Raw genomic sequence first — 15,326 nt, 5'->3', positions numbered from 1 at the left:
CTTGGTCATTCTACCCGCAGTGTTATTTCGTACGTGAAGGCTCGACATATGGTCGAGAAGGGGTGTTTGGCTTATTTGGCTTATGTTCGTGATTCCAATGCTAAGGTTCCCTCTATTGATTCTATGCCTGTGGTTCGCGAGTTTCCTAAGGTTTTCCCTTCAGACCTGCAGGGTATGCCACCCGACCGGGATATTGATTTCTGCATTGATCTGGTTCCGGACACTCGGCCTATTTCTATTCTACCATATTGCATGGCCCCAGCAGAGTTGAAAGAGTTGAAGGAGCAGTTGCAAGACTTGCTTGAGAAGGGTTTCATTAGACCCAGTGTTTCGCCTTGGGGTGCGTCGGTGTTGTTTGTGAATAAAAAGGATGGTTCGATGAGGATGTGCATTGATTACCGGCAGTTGAACAAGGTCACCATCAAGAATAAGTATCCACTGTCAAGGATTGATGATTTGTTCGATCAGTTTCAGGGTGCCAAGGTATTTTCAAAGATAGAACTGATATCTGTCCACCATCAGTTGAAGATTAGGGCATCCGATGTCCCTAAGACAGCATTCGGCACTCGGTACGGGCATTATGAGTTCTTGGTTATGTCATTCGGGTTGACAAATGCCCCAGTAGCTTTTATGGATTTGATGAACCGAGTGTTCAGGCCTTATTTGGATTCGTTCGTGATCGTCTTTATTGATGATATTTTGATATATTCCCACAGCTGAGAGGAGCACGAGCAACATCTCAGAGTGGTTCTTCAGGCTTTGAAGGATAGTCATCTATATGTGAAGTTCTCGAAGTGTGAGTTCTGGCTGAGTTCAGTTGCATTCCTGGGTCATGTCATATCAGCATAAGGTATTCAGGTTGATCCGAAGAAGATTGAGGCAGTCAAGAACTAGCCTAGACCAGCATCAGCTATAGAGATTCGGAGTTTCTTGGGATTGGCAGGCTATTATCGTCGGTTCGTGGAGGGGTTTTCATCTATTGCAGCCCCGATGACCAGGTTGACCCAGAAGGGTGCCTAGTTCAGATGTTCAGACGAGTGTGAGGCGAGCTTTTAGAAGCTCAAGACAGCTCTGACTATGGCACCGGTGTTAGTTTTACCCACAGGTTCAGGGCCTTACACAATCTATTGTGATGCTTCCCGTATTGGTCTTGGTGCAGTGCTGGTGCAGTGTTGGTGCAGGATGGCAAGGTCATTGCCTATGCTTCGAGGCAGTTGAAGATTCATAAGAAGAACTATCCAGTGCATGATTTAGAGTTGGCAGCCATTGTTCACGCATTGAAGATTTGGAGGCATTATCTGTATGGCGTGGCATGTGAGGTGTTCACTGATCACAAGAGTCTTCAGTATTTGTTCAAGCAAAAGGAGTTGAATGGAGTTCTGAGATTGCAGGGTCGAGTTTGTGTGCCTAATGTGGATGGGCTTCGAGAGTTAATTTTAGAGGAGGCCCATAGTTCCCGGTACTCTATCCATCCGGGCACCGCGAAGATGTATCAGGATTTGCGGCAGCATTATTGGTGGCGTAGAATGAAGAAAGATATTGTGGCATATGTGGCACGGTGTTTGAATTGTCAGCAGGTTAAGTATGAACATCAGAGTCCTGGAGGTTTATTTCAGAGGATTGAGCTTCCCGAGTGGAAATGGCAGCGGATCACTATGGATTTCATCGTTGGGCTTCCGATGACTCGAAGGAAGCTAGATGCAGTTTGGGTCATTGTTGATAGGCTGACCAGGTTAGCGCATTTCATTCCTGTGGCAGTCTCCTATTCGTCCGAGAGGTTAGCTGAGATCTATATTCGGGAGATTGTTTGCCTTCATGGTGTGCCGGTATCTATCATTTCGGACTGAGGTACACAGTTCACCTCGCATTTCTGGAGAGCAGTTCAGCGAGAGTTAGGCACCCAGGTTGAGTTGAGTACAGCATTTCATCCTCAGACGAATGGACAGTCCGAGCAGACTATTCAGATATTGGAGGATATGCTCCGAGCTTGTGTTATTGACTTCAAAGGTTCGTGGGATCAGTTTTTGCCTTTAGCAGAGTTTGCCTACAACAACAGCTACCAGTCGGGTATCCAGATGGCTCCTTACGAGGCATTGTATGGTAGGCGGTGTCGATCTTTGGTTGGATGGTTTGAGCCTGGAGAGGCTCGATTGTTGGGTACGGATCTGGTTCAGGAGGCCTTAGACAAGGTCAAGATCATTCAGGATACGCTTCGTACAGCTCAGTCCAGGTAAAAGAGCTATGCAGATTGCAAGGTTTGAGACGTGGCTTTTATGGTTGGTGAGCGGGTATTGCTCCGAGTGTCGCCTATGAAGGGTGTGATAAGATTTGGGAATAAGAGCAAGCTTAGCCCTAGATTCATTGACCCATTTGAGATTCTTGAGCGAGTGGGAGAGGTGGCTTATAGACTTGCATTGCCGCCTAGCTTATCAGTCGTACATCCAGTTTTTCATGTGTCTATGCTCTGGAAATATCACGGCGATCCATCCCACGTGTTAGATTTCAGCACTGTCCAGTTGGACAAAGACTTGTCTTATGAGGAGGAGCCGGTGGCTATTCTAGACCGGCAGGTTCGTCAGTTGAGATCCAAGAGTTTCCCTTCTGTTCGTGTTCAGTGGAGAGGTCACCCTCCTGAGGCATCGACCTGGGAGTCCGAGTCTGATATGCGGAGCCGTTATCCTCATCTATTTCCTGTCACACCTCCTTTTTACCTACACCCCCGGAGAAAGGTGTATATAAGGGAGTTTTTTCCAACTTAAAGTGACAATCGAAACGGAATTATTTTATTTAAAATCAGAGTCGCCATTTGGGATAATTTATGGTGTCCCAAGTCACCGGTTCAAATCCCGAATCGAGAAAATATTGACTCTGTATTACAGTCCGCGAACACAGAAAATTCGGGTAAGGAATTCTATTAACCCGGGAGAAGGTGTTAGGCATTCTCGAGTTCTGTGGTTCTAGCACGGTCGCTCAACTGTTATAATTGGCCTATTATCTGATTTTAGTACATGTTTTAACCTATGGTACAATTTTAACTCTTTAACCGCTTTTATCCAATTATATCTTTTAGGGAAAATTTCAACGTTATTAAAAACATGTCTTGAACCGCGTCACATAAATGCACCCGCGATCATTGACACATTTCATCTAACATTGTTGAGATTTGGATTTGGGTCGCATAAATGTGCACCCGAGTTTAGGAAGGTAAATTATTGAAACAACGCGCCTAAAGCAACTACGCGTTTTTAACTTTGCGAGGGCTATGGAACTTTGCTAAATGGCGTGCCTCGATTTCTAAGGGTAAAACAAAATTAACTAAGTGAGGGTCATGCAATTGAGATTTTGTTTGGCACGGCACGCCTCGATTTATTCCAACCAAAAGGTTTCTAAACTAACTGATGAGGGCTATAAATTATTTGTGTTATCTAATATGGCTCACCTCTACTATTCGAAGAATTTTAATTATCCGAACATTAAGGGAGTTGGGATCCTGTTACTGCCTAAGCTAACTAAAAATGACATTGCCACTAGAAGGAAAGGCTGATTATTTAAAGACTACTTGGGCTGGGCGTGAGGCCCAATAACCTACGAATGCAAGGCTGCCCCAGATTGACAATTTTATAGTAGAATCACGTTGGGCCCAAATGAGAGCCCAGACTGGGGATAAACCAGCTCCAACAGACTTAGGGACTCGAGATCGAGTCTCCACATGGTGCAAAGCATTAGGCGTTCAAGTTTGAGGTTGCAAGTCACATTGTTGCCTGAGAGTCAAAGCAAATGTTGATCCTCTTTTCACAAATACCATGGCATATTTAATGCCAATTGATTCCTATGCGAAAATACAATCAGACAGCAGTCCTTTTTTATCTAGCATTCATTATTACTCTCAATCTACAGCATGCATAGCATCATAGTGACAGAATATGAGAAACATATGCTATTCTATACTCCTATAGGAACTCATACTTCAACCTAAAAATTGGACAAAGCTAAAATCAAAAATCTAAAAGCCAAGCTTAAACCCTATTCCAAATCTTTTCAAGATTAAAGATGCTCATTCATTAGCAAAGGCAGAACTGTACTATATGTTAATCTATGCAAAAAACTGATCTGAAATGAATAATGGAGAATAAACCCAGGTTTGCTAAACCAACATCAGGAAGGGCCTAACATTGCAATTCAAATCACAACCATGAAACATGCATCTGAACCAACATCTCATTATACATAATTCCATCTAACTAAATTAACTGCCATTCACCAAGGGTTTCAGACTTGAGATTTTTTATGTAGGAAAGAACCAAACGACAAGATAGCATATAATGTTCAGAATCCCAATTGCTAATCACCTATTCAAAGTCAGAAAGACAATAAGTGAAACTCTCTAAAAGATGCATATAGTACATCAGTCATCCAACTTAACTCATCAAGTGCAAGATCAAATAAACCCTTATCCCTCATTTCAAACCAAACACAGCCTACAACATAGTATCTGTCAATAGCTAACAAAATTTCATGTACCATAAAACTAGGAATTAAACAAGTAAATGAAGTAAACCAAGCTATGAACACAACTAATTGTGATTACTACTCAGAAACTCCAGATTCCCATTTCGATTCTAATTCAAGCTTTACATTAGGTGAAGTACAGAAGTGTGTACCTGAATAACAACAAAATAGACCAAAAATTAGTCTGAAACTAAGAGGATGCAGCAGCAATAGGCCAACAGCAACAGAAATCAGCCACAGTTTATAATTCAAACCATTTTCAAACCCAGATGGATCAGAAGTTGATTCAGAAATTGAAAACCTCTAAAATTCAGAAGAGGTTCAATGAAAACAGTAATTTTCAATGAATTTTTAGCTGCCTTTGTTTTTCTGTATTTTTAGCTCTTAAACTCTGCCTTGAAAGGCAAGAAAAGATGCCTTTATAGGCAAGGCAAGTAGGGCAGCCTTAAGGAAATAGTTTCTGAACTCAGGCCCTTTGTGAATTTTGGTTTTTGTTACTTAGTCCTTGACTAGTTTTTCTTTTTTTCTGAACTACCCTTAATGTATTTATAAATTAACACAAACAGCCCCCACCCCAGCTTCTAGGAAGCTTCCTAGTTTAGTTACCATGAGGTTCCCTAGGCCAATTTCCTAGACTACCCCCTCATGACCCTGAAAATTACCCCTTCAACCAAATACGGGTCAAGTTGACCCAGTAGATTGAACTAGCCCCGGGCTCAAAAGCCATTCGAATCATTTCCCACTTGGGCCTTGTGATTCCACAATTCGAATTCAATCTTGGCCAAACGGCCATATCTTAATAGACTAATCAACATTTCTTAAAAGACCAAAAAAACTATTGAAATGAGACTCAAACAAAGGAAAAAGAATAAACGGACTAATTGACTAAACACATAAACTACCCTGTCCCTAAAATAATCAATCAAATAGAAAAGAAAAGAAATGAAAAAAAATGAACACATCATGAAGAAATGAGGGGAGGAGACAGAACAGCGCATGCAGCTGAGCTGAGTCAAAGAAAAAGAAGAGTGATGCAATAAAAGAAGAGAGAAAGGCCGGATACCTAAAACTGGACAAATGCAAACTTGAAAACTTCGACAGAATCTTCGATTTCTTGACTGAAATAGACCTTAATCGTGTGTTCTCAATGTGAAAACACACGAATAAAGTCTATTACAATTTTAAATCTTCAAACAAGCCCGCCGATTTGATCATTGGGATTTAGGGTTAAATTTCGATCTGAAATTCGAGAAGTTCCAAGATGATTCGAAGGCGAGTGTTCAGGGATTTGGAATGAGGGGGACGTGGTGGTTCTGTGGTATATTTTTGGAGTCGATTGGGTAAACTAGGGTTTTGGTCTAACTTTCGATTGAAGATTCGAGAGGCTAGGCTGGGATTCGAGAGTGGGGATTTGGAGATTTGGAAAGAGGAGAAGGAGAAGATTCGATGGTGTAAAAATGGGGTTAATCGGAGCAACGCCGCCGGCGGAGGCGATTTCCGGCAGGCGGCTCACAGCGGTTCGAGGTGGCATCTGGTTGGGGTCTCTGAGGGTTTGAGGGAGATGAGAGACGAGACGCGGGGGGGGGGGGTGTTCGGGGTGCGTTAGGACATTTTTATATAAGAAAATCCCAGCCTCTCCACCGTTGGATCTGGGAAACCTCGATGATCAGGATTTGTTTTTAAAGAAATGACGTCGTCTGGTCGCTAGATGGGGCAGAACAGATTGGGGCGGGTCTGGGCCAGACATGGGACGGGTTTCAGGGCAAAAAATTTGGGCCTAGGTAATTTAAAACGAAAATAGCCCAGAACCAGGCTTTCTTATTCAATTCTTTTCTTTCTTTTCAAATTAAATTTTTCTAATTTCTTTTAAATTAAAATTAAAATTAAACACAAACCTAAATTAACTCCTAAGTAAATTATCCCATCAAATTGAATTAGCTAATCTCTAGATAATAATTACCACGACTAATTCAATACCAAATTAAAGAAAAACTACCAAAATTCAAAAATCAAAACTAAAAAGCAAAATAAACTATTTTTGTGATTTTCCATTTTTGTAAAGCAACTTAATTACTAATTAATTCTTAAAGATGCAAAGTTAAATCCTAAATGCAAATGCATCCTATTTTTGTATTTTCCATTAATTAAATAAAATAACATGCCCAAGCAATATGCAAACAATTAACAGAAAATGCCACAAAAATCCACAAAATGTAAATAATGGAAGAAATTGTTTTATTTTGAATTTATGGGAGTAATTAATATAGGGCAAAAATCAAGTGCTCACATTTCCCGACTCAGGTACTTCCTTCTTTTGTCCGTTCGAGGACGAACAGCTATTTTAGAGGTGGAGAATGTGACGACCCAAAGGGTCATCACCGGTTTCTAATTGAATTCTGTGTCTTCGAGGCCTTGAAAACCTCATTTAGGGTTGCCTCGATTTGCGTGCGCAGTCCGGGCGCGTAGTCGGAAAGCTTATATATGAAATTCTGTAAAAAAAATGCTAAGTTTTGATTTTAAAATGAATAAATTTGACTTCAGTCAATATTTTGGGTAAACGAACCCGGACCCTTGATTTGACAGTTTCGAAGGGTCCGTAAGAAAATATGGGACTTGAGCATATGCCCGGAATCGGATTCCGAAGTCCCAAGCCCGAGAAATGAATTTTTGAGTGAAATTGTTTTCTTAAAATAATTAAGGAAATTGGAAATGAAATTTGATTAGAAGACTATGGTATCGGGCCCGTATTTTGGTTCTGGCGCTCGGTACATGTCTTATATATGTTTTGAATTACTCCTGTAAAGTTTGGTTAAAAACGGACGTCGTTTGACGTGATCCGAACCCTAATTGGGAAATTGATGTTTAAAAGGAAATTTGAGAAATTTCATTGATCTTGAGGCTTAATTCGACGCTCATGATGTTATATTGATGATTTGATCACACGAATATATTTGTAGAGTGTTTTTGTGGTAGTGTTCATACTTGGGTTAGAGCTTCGAGGGCTCGGGTTAGTTCTGAGTAGGTTCCAGGATGTTGTAGGCTTAAAAGATCAGATGTTGCAGGTTCAGGAAAATATTGCGGGCCTCTGAACCCTTTTGCGCGGCCCGCGAGGAATCGTGTGCGGCCGCAGTCGCCTTTGCGCGGTCCGCAATGGGTGCTGTGCGGTCGCGGTCGGCTTTGCGTGGTCCGCGCGGGGCAAAGATCCGCAACTCTTCAGGAGGGGCCAGCGCGGCCGCGGTCCGTGGTGGGGGCTTCAGAGGGGTATAAATTCACGTGAATTTCAGTTATTTTTACACTTTTCAAAATCCCAAAACCTAAGCGGCGATTTTCTAAACAACTTATCTTCTCCAAAACTATTGGTAAGTGATTTCTAACTCATTTTCTTCACTCCTTAACATCTTTTAATATGATTTCAACTTCAATCAATGATTTTCATGGGGGAAAATGGGTGTTTTGGGTAGAACCTAGGTTTTTCTAAAATTGGAGAACTTTGGGAAAACTCATTTTTCATGTATTGGGGTTGATTCATTTAGCACTTATTGATGTAATTAAGTAGCTTGTGACTAGATCCGAGCAGATTGGTGGTGGAATCAAGGGGTAAAGCTATAATTGAGGCTTGAGTGGTGTACAAAGCTTCGAGGTAAGTGTTTGGTCTAACCTTAGCTTGAGGGATTAGGAGTTGAGTCTTATTTGCTACGTGCTAATTGTTTAGTACGACGTATAGGCATGGTGACGAGTATCTATACGTTAGTGTCTAGCATGACCGTGAGTCTTTATATTGCGGATATCCTGATTTTGTTGTATCTTTCATGCCTTAATGATGATTTCGATATGTTGTAAAGAGCATGTGAATATCTTTGAACTTTGAGGAGCATTGGCTCGAGTTATAATACGAATTGTGAAAGTATACGAGATAATTGAACCCTTTGGAGCATTGGCTCAAGTGGTAAAGTGAGTTATAAAGTAAGAAGCGAAAGAAAGAGAAAGAGTTATTGAATTGTTCCCTTACCGGGATGTTTGTTGCTTTGTTGATTATCTCCCTTGCCGGGATGTTGAGATTTATTGATGTTGTTCCCTTGCCGGAATTTAGCTGTTAAATTGTATTCCCTTGCCGGGATTTCTACCATTATTTGTCTATTCCCTTGCCCCCTTTGTTTGTGATTGTTGTTTGGGTGAGGAAGAGTATTAAAGCACGAAGGGTGATGACGTGCATTGTTTGCTATTGTGAGGAAAGAGTGTAAAGCACGAAGAGTGATGTCGTGCCGTACGATGTACCATTCCGTACCAATATTCATTGTTTATTATTGTGAGGAAAGAGTGTAAAGCACGAAGGGTGATGTCATGTCGTACGATGTACCATTCCGTACCGATATTCATTGATTATATTGTAAGGAAAGAGAGCAAAAGCACGAAGGGTGATGCCGTGCACATTATTATGATACGATTGATTCGGGTGAAGACGAGAGTAAAAGCACGAAGGGTGATGCCGTGCAAATTGTTGATTTCTGGTTATTGTTGACATTTTGGCTATGTTTCTTCCTTCGTTTATTGAGGATTTCTGTTGAGACTGTTATCTCCCCACAACATGTTTCACCTTCCCATATTGACTGGTTAATTCCTGTATTTCATTTCCGCTGTACATGTATATATATTTGAACTGCACAGGTTATTTGGTGGTCTGGTCCTAGCTTCGTCACTACTTCGCCAAGGTTAGGCTAGGAACTTACTAGCACATGGGGTCGGTTGTGCTGATACTGCACTCTGTGCTCTTTTGCACATATCCAGGTCTGGCACAGCAGTAGTAGCGCGGGAGCCAGCCTTCAGTCCAGTGAGACACCGAGGTAGCCTTGCAGGCATTCGCAGGCCCGGTGTCTCCTCTATCTTTTATTCCAGTCTGTTATCTCCTATGTTTCGAGACAAACAACTTATATTTTTCTTTCAAACAGTTGTATTTAGTACTTTTAGAAGTTCGTGAGTAATGTGACACCAGTTCTTGGGTAAAGCCATATGTTGATTCTCGCATTATTGCTTCGTTTTCTTTAATTAAGTCTTCCGCATAATTATTTAAATTCCGTTGCTTTCATGTTATCACTAATAATTGTTAAAAGAAGTAATTGTTAATGAAGTAAACAGTTAAGGATTGGCTTGCCTAGCTCACATTAGGAGGCGCCATCACGACTCCCGAGGGTGGGAAATCCGGGTTGTGACAAAAAGATTGCTCAAGCTTTTAAGTTAATTTTCGAATTAGTAACTATAACTCAAATATTAGTTCAACAAATTAAATCCATTTGGATGGTGGAAATTAGATTTTTAACAAGCTTAAATATGTGGGTTTAGATTCCGAATTTGATTTTGTGAGAAATTTGGAGTGGGTATTATCTAGAATTGTTAGAAATAATATAAGGAGGTTGTATAAAAAATTTGAAGTCATTCAATGGAGATTTGGACTGATTTTCAACAAAAATTGCAACTGAAAATCATGGAAGAAGTTCTTCTGCAGACGCCTGTATAAAGGTGTATAAAATGTATAATAGTCTATAAGATGTAGTTATACACTCATATTGTCACGACCCAAATCCACTAAGGGTTGTGAAGGCGCCCAAAATACTTGATTAAATTCTCGTTTTAATAATTTTTAAAACTATGATTTTCCTTCAATTTTACTAGTAAAAGGTAATCATTTCAAATTAAATATAAATATTAAGAAGTTAATACAAGATACCCCGTAATCATCCCAGAACCCAGTGTCACAAGTGCATGAGTATTTACTAGGTAATGAAATAAAATACGGTAACTATCCGGAGTACAAAGTGGACAGAAATAAAAATACAGTGCAATACTCTGAAGAAGACTCTACTGGCTGCGGTTCGTCTCGATAAATGCAGCTCACCTAAGTCTTCGTATCAACCATGCCGCTATGCCACTAAGCCACTAGCCACACATGAACCTGTGCAACAAAAATGCACAGCAAGTGTAGTATGAGTATGAAAACAACGTGTACCCAGTAGTTACCCCGTCTAATCTCGAAGAAGTAGAGACGAGAGGTCGACTTCGACACTTACTAGTGGTCCAATAATAATATACCAATAATATAATAAATCGTGGATTTTCATAAAGATGGATGAAACTCAATAGCATGAAGCAAGTAAGCAATTCTTTCATTAATAGGAGATTTCCAAATTCATTTTTCATCATTTATACATTTATCTCAAGTCAGGGAGAGTAAATATCAACATCTATAAATCTCAAGGCAATCAATACAAGCATGCGCAAATCATGCTGAGGACGTACGACCCGATCCAACAATATTTAAACTATGCACTGCCAGAGGGTCGAATGGCGCGAACCATAGATGCATCTATTACCCCGCTCGCAAATCATACATGCGACGCGGTCCACTACTAAAAATCCGGTAAAAAGCGACCACAAAAAGAGACCAAAGTTGGTCGCTTATAGGCCTAAAAACGACCAAAAAGCGACCAAACATGCATGGTCGCAATATTGCTGGTCCCTTTATTTTAGGGACCAAAGTTGGTCGCTAATTAGCGACCAACTTTGGTCTCTAAGGTAAAAGGACCAAATATTCTGGGTAAAGACTATAGAGACCAACTTTGGTAGCTTTATTATTTAAATAATATAATTTTGGCGACCAAAGTTGGTCTCTAAATGTAAAATACGTTTTTATTTATTTATTATTAATCATAAAAAAGAGACCAACTTTGGTCTTTAATCCAAATATTATATTTTAAAATCTGAAAAATAGAGACCAAGATTGGTCACTTTTTGATTAATTTTTTTAAAAAATAAGTCACCATAGTTGGTTGCTAACTTCAAGAAACAATTTTTTTTTAATTATAAGCGACCAACTTTGGTCGCTATATTTGCAGAATTTTTTTTAAAAATGGAATAGCGACCAAAGTTGGTCGCTTTTGAGAAATCTGCGTTAAATAGCGACCAAGGTTGGTCGCTATTGCCCAGAAAATTATTTTTTTAAGGAAAAAGCAACCAACTAGCGACCAAAGTTGATCGCTTTTCTTGATATATTTTTGGCAGAAACTGCCTGTTTTGGCAGCTACACCACCTGTCAGCTTACCAAAAATCCTAAATAGGCATTTTATGCCAACAACAACAACAACAATAAACAACAATAATAAAAAGCAACAAAGTATAAAGTTCAATAGAACTAACACATTAAGCTAACAAAACTAAGTTAACGCTTATTACAAGCTCATTCAAAAACTGGTTCTATTGTCTAGTTCAAAGTATATAAAGTACTCAAGGAGTGTTCTTTCAGCATCCTCGTCCGAAAGTTGGATTGCCTCGCCCGACTCATTAGGTGGCTGACTGCGTATGAATTCCCCCACATCAGCTGTGAAGCGAAGCTATAAGAAAATTATATTGAATTAGTATTTCAAAATTTATATAAAAGTAAATCAAAATACTTAATGAAAAGTAAAAAAACCTACATGTATAGTCGAGGCTCGACCCTCGACCCACCTTTCTGGATCAGTCTCTTTCTTCTTCTTCACAATACGAGTCTCATTGAATATCTCATCTTACTTCATTGGCATCATAAAGTTGTCTCGTGGCTTTGGTGATTATCCTCGTGGTACTATTACTCGGGATGAACTTGGATACAGAGAATAACTTGGATACAGTACCCGACAAGGTGTATCTTTGATCAATTGTTGTTCTTATTAGTGACAACGATGATGAGAAGGCAATGGCATGTATTTCAAACAGTGATGGTGTAGGTAGGAATTTAACATTTCCTAAGCAGATAAAAGAAGAGGTTATAGAGAAATTCTCTACTTCATTTTTCAAGAGGAAAAGAAGTTTAATTGAGAGTGACAAGGTTGATGGTAATGGAAAGAATTGGACTATGAATTGGCAATGGCATGTGTTTCAAACAGTGATGGTGTAGGTAGGAATTTAACATTTCCTAAGCAGATAAAAGAAGATTTATAGAGGAATTCTCTACTTCATTTTTCAAGAGGAAAAGAAGTCCAATTCATAGTCCAATTCTTTCCATTACCATCAACCTTGTCACTCTCAATTAAATTTCTTTTCCTCTTGAAAAATGAAGTAGAAAATTCCTCTATAACCTCTTCTTTTATCTACTTAGGAAATGTTAAATTCCTACCTACACCATCGCTGTTTGAAACACATGTCATTGCCTTCTCATCATCATTGTCGCTAATGAGAACAACAATTAAAGGCACACTCTGTCAGGTACTGTGTCTAAGTTATTCTTGGTGGAAGTTCCACTGCATGTCTAATAAAGTCATCAACCCCTTCAACAAAATCCTCCCGCAATCCTAAATTTCAATTCATATCCACAAAAATTCAATTCATATCCTAAAGGCTCAATTCATATCCTAAAAGTTCAATTCATACACAAAAATTTCAATTCATACACAAAAATTTCAATTCATATCCTAAAGGTTCAATTCATACCCTAAAAGTTCAATTCATTCACAAAAATTTCAATTCATATCCTAAAGGTTCAACTCATATCCACAAAAGTTCAAGTCATATCCTAAAATTTCAATTTATAAACTAAAATTCCAATACAAAAACCAAAAATTTCAATTCATATCCTAAAGGTTCAATTCATATCCTAAAGGTTCAACTCATATCCACAAAAGTTCAAGTCATATCCTAAAAATTCAATTTATAAACTAAAATTCCAATACATAAACTAAAAGTCCAATTCATATCCTAAAGGTTCAATTCATATCCTAAAGGTTCAACTCATAACCACAAAAGTTCAAGTCATATCCTAAAATTTCAATTTATAAACTAAAATTTCAATACATAATCCAAACATTTTAATTCATATCCTAAAGGTTCAACTCATATCCACAAAAGTTCAATTCATATCCTAAAATTTCAATTTATAAACTAAAATTCCAATACATAAACCAAACATTTCAATTCATATCCTAAAGGTTCAACTCATATCCACAAAAGTTCAATTCATATCCTAAAATTTTAATTTATAAACTAAAATTTCAATTCATATCCTAAAGGTTCAATTCATATCCTAAAGGTTCAACTCATATCCACAAAAGTTCAAGTCATATCCTAAAATTTCAATTTATAAACTAAAATTCCAATACATAAACTAATATCCTAAAGGTTCAATTCATATCCTAAAGGTTCAACTCATATCCACAAAAGTTCAAGTCATATCCTAAAATTTTAATTTATAAACTAAAATTCCAATACATAAACTAATATCCTAAAGGTTCAACTCATATCCACAAAATTTCAAGTCATATCCTAAAATTTCAATTTATAAACTAAAATTCCAATACATAAACTAAAAGTCCAACTCATATCCTAAAGGTTCAAGTCATATCCTAAAATTTCAATTAATAAACTAAAATTTTAATACATAAACTAATATCCTAAAGGTTCAATTCATATCCTAAAGGTTCAACTCATATCCTAAAGGTTCAACTCATATCCACAAAAGTTCAAGTCATATCCTAAAATTTCAATTTATAAACTAAAATTCCAATACATAATCCAAATATTTCAATTCATATCCTAAAGGTTCAATTCATATCCTAAAGGTTCAACTCATATCCATAAAAGTTCAATTCATATCCTAAAATTTAAATTTATAAACTAAAATTCCAATACATAAACTAATATCCTAAAGGTTCAACTCATATCCATAAAAGTTCAAGTCATATCCTAAAATTTCAATTTATAAACTAAAATTCCAATACATTAAACTAAAAGTCCAATCACATCCTAAAGGTTCAACTCATATCCACAAAAGTTCAATTCATATCCTAAAATTTCATTTTATAAACTAAAATTCCAATACATAAACCAAAATTTTCAATTCATATCCTAAAGGTTCAACTCATATCCACAAAAGTTCAAGTCATATCCTAAAATTTCAATTTATAAACTAAAATTCCAATACATAATCCTTAAGGTGCAACTCTTAGGGTTTCTTCTCTTCAAACAATTTCTTGCCCAAATTAGTAGGTAAAACTAAATATTTTGGACTAAATGTATTAATAAGAACTCTGAAATTGCAAATAATATATAACTTTGAACCCTAACATGGTTGAGCTAACTTTGAACCCTAACATGGAGAAATTAAACCTTGACATGGAGAAATTAACTTTGAACCCTAATATTGTTGAACAAATAATATGTAACTTTGAACCCTAACATGGAGAAATTAAACAAAATCAGTGTGTTTCAAAAAAAACAAAGAAAGGAGAGAGAAACCTACCTTGGGAATGGAGGTCGTCGGCGGTGGAGCTGCTGCCGTCGGTGGCGTGGGTGGCGCCGCTGCTGCTGGGAGTCGGAGGGGGGAGAGTTGAGGGTGAGAGAGAAAAGAGAGATTTTGGGGAACTTTTTTGAAAGAATGGGAGGGGAAACCCGGTTTTGACCCTGGAATTAAAAATAGCTACCAACTTTGGTCGCTATTTTGGTAGCTAAATAAGTTTTGACTTTTTGACCAAAATAGCGACCAAAGTTGGTCGCTATATTTTGACCGTTGACCAAAATATCGGTCAAAGTTGGTCGCTATTTCTAAAAAAAATTAAATTACTTTTAATTCAATTTAAAATTATGTACATATGTAGTATAAATTTAGGATTTTAATTCAATTTAAGCTATATATATATATAATAATTGATATAAGTCGAGACGTTTTAGTTTATTGTTAATATATATACATGCATATGAGTAGGTTATAAGTCGATGAATCAATGTACAAGTGTATCAATACCTAAAAGAACTCGTCCCTGTGTTCCGAGCGCTTCATGTTCTTATATATATATATA

Source organism: Nicotiana sylvestris, chromosome 8 (genome assembly GCF_000393655.2).
Source record: "Nicotiana sylvestris chromosome 8, ASM39365v2, whole genome shotgun sequence".
Lineage (NCBI taxonomy): Eukaryota > Viridiplantae > Streptophyta > Magnoliopsida > Solanales > Solanaceae > Nicotiana > Nicotiana sylvestris.
This window is presented reverse-complemented; position numbering follows the sequence as displayed.